At 45.2% G+C, this 2,620-nt stretch overlaps 1 long non-coding RNA gene across 1 annotated transcript; it reads right to left on the reverse strand.

Moving 5' to 3' along the window:
• Positions 1-710: 710 nt before the first annotated feature.
• LOC141220391 (uncharacterized) lies at positions 711-2,313 on the reverse strand. Its single transcript, XR_012288668.1, has 3 exons — positions 2,179-2,313; positions 1,939-2,056; positions 711-1,848 (listed from the first exon to the last, which is right to left on the reverse strand). It is a non-coding gene; the product is annotated as an uncharacterized lncRNA (long non-coding RNA).
• Positions 2,314-2,620: the final 307 nt, after the last annotated feature.

Below are 2,620 nucleotides of genomic sequence, written 5' to 3' on the forward strand. Positions count from 1 at the left end.
CCCAAGGGTCCCACCCTGACTTTTCTGAGAGTTTCCATTAGACCAGATGAGCGGTGGGTCCCAATCTGGCTTCTTTGAATGGCTCCATGGGTTCCAGGCGACTGGTGGGTCCCTCCTGGTAACCCCAAACAACATATCCATGGGGCCAAGTGACTTCATCTTCCCAACCTGGTCTCTCCAAATGTATCCTTGTTCTCTGATGGTCAATGGAGCAGAGATCCGTATCTTTCCAGTCAGGGATGATACCCTTATGCCGGAGTCCTGTAGAATCCAAATCTGTGTCTCTTTGAATGGAATTGACATGCTACCCATCTACTGTCCTGAAGGATGTCTCTCATTCTCATTTCTGATTCTCTGCTTCAAGACTAACTACTACAGAAGCACATGTCCCTTAAAAATAGCTACAGTTGTCTGTGCAAGTACACATTCACAGGTAAGGTGTTAGGGAGGGCATTGTTTGAGCTAATCAATTTACATAGTTGGTATCACAGAGGGGTCTTGTAAATAAACATCTAGTTGCCTTTTAGTGCAACATGTCTTTAGCATAGTAAACATCCTTGTTTCCAAACGAATAGAAGTTAATATTCTGGGTTATACAAATACTGGTCTGTTCTTATTGACCAGGCACATAAATACACAAACATTTACAAGTCAACACCAAGATAATAGTGTATTCATTTATTTATTTTACTCACTTATATAGTTCCATTAATTCCACAGCGCTTTACAGACATTATGGGCACTGTCCCCATTGGGGCTCATAATATAAATTCCCTATCAGGATGTCTTTGGAATGTGGGAGGAAACCGGAGAACCTATAGGAAACCCAAGCAAACACGGGGAGAACATACAAACTATTTGCAGATGTTGTCCTTGGTGAGATTTGACCCAGGGCCCCAGCGCTGCAAGGCAGCAGTGCTAACCACTGAGCCACTGTGACTTAACAAATCTAATCATCTGGTAATTAAAATTTTAAGCTGTATCGTCACAGCGCCCATAAGATGTAGTGCCCAGTACACAGTAGTGCCCGATATACTGCAGTGCTTAGTACATTATGCTCAGCTCGAGCTTCTGGAGACACGCACCCTGTAAATTAAGTGGGCTCTCCTTGCTACAATAATGCCAAACATGGGACGCTAACTTGTGGTTTAAGCGTACTGTGGGGAACAGGAGGAGAGGATATTTAGATGAGCAGATTTTGCTGGATTTCATTAGGTGGGAGCCACGTCACATAATGTGGACACCCTATGCTTTTGTTAATATGATGAACCAGAGTGGGGACTTGTTTTTCGTGGGTTGAGTAGAAGCTTTTATTGGTGGCATTCTGGGGAACAAAACATTTTAGATCACATTTATCCTGCGCTCTACGCAGAGCACTTACATCAGGGTTTCCATCTAAATCTACAAAATACGTGATTCAGATGACACCCCCAAGGGATCCATTCACTATAATGTGGCAGCAGAGTTACTCTGGACACCGTCAGGCCTCTGTTCAGCTGTGTCCTTCTTTTCAGAGATGCACAAAACTGTGCTAACGGCTCTTTTACGCACGCTGAAAAAGACGGAGAATGCCAAATCCAGGTCAGACGGGGTCCACAATGCCTCCATCTGCCTCATTACAGGGAATCTTCTGCCAAAGGTTCTGTCTGGATCACAAGCTCAGTCATTTATATGGTAGCACGGGACTTGTGTAATAAAAATATGGAAGTAATATTAGAAGTCATATAATGAGGAAAATTAAGAATTTGATTCCTAAATCATCAAAAACAGGTGTGGAGGCGGCCCCGTTAGTCATCTGTGCGCATCCGGACTCTACAGGAGCAGCCGCGTCATCACCGGACTCTTCTGCTGTGATGTGGACAGAGGATAAAGCTTCACTGCAACAGGGACTCACACACCGGTCATCATCATCATCACACGACGGTCATTATTACTAACCTGTGGAAACATCTACCGGAATCTCCTCCTTCCCGTCACTCACACACGGCTGATCCCCCCTCATCATCGCTTCTTCTTCTGTCTCGTTCTTCACTTTATTCTTAGTCGGATCTTCCTCCTGATATATCAGATGTAACAATCAGCACAATACAAGAAACCACCAAAATCTGTGACATCTATGACCTCGATCAGAAATGTCCCCCCATATACAGATCCAGTACAGGGCTCAGCACCATCTACCTGATGATCCTAAGGGATGTTGTGATTCTCCTCTGGACAGTCCTGGGAATACAGAGGACGGGGACATCTCTCTGGTGGATTTCTCCTCCTGGATCCATCTGTGGAGACACAGAGACTGAATACATGACCTGCCGTGTATCTGTCTATATATGAGACTCGTCTCTCAGAACCAGTAATTCTATGTTTATGTTATCAGGGAATAAATTACATTGTTGTGGTCCTCACCCCCGGTACCGAGGACCCAGCACATTGTGGCCTCAAGAATGAAGTGATAATCAGCAAGGCCAAAGCCTAATGCTCTGCACTCGGAGGATGAGGACCCTGAGGAGAGGGACAGAGAAGACCCTCGTCAGTAAGATGGAGGAGCCGTACTAAGAAACACAACTTCTCCAAGTTTCATCTCCACCAGGGATGGAACCACAGAGGAGCTGGAGAAAGCTCC

This window comes from Phyllobates terribilis, unplaced genomic scaffold (genome assembly GCF_046119375.1).
Source record: "Phyllobates terribilis strain yellow unplaced genomic scaffold, ASM4611937v1 Scaffold_291__1_contigs__length_2406647, whole genome shotgun sequence".
NCBI lineage: Eukaryota > Metazoa > Chordata > Amphibia > Anura > Dendrobatidae > Phyllobates > Phyllobates terribilis.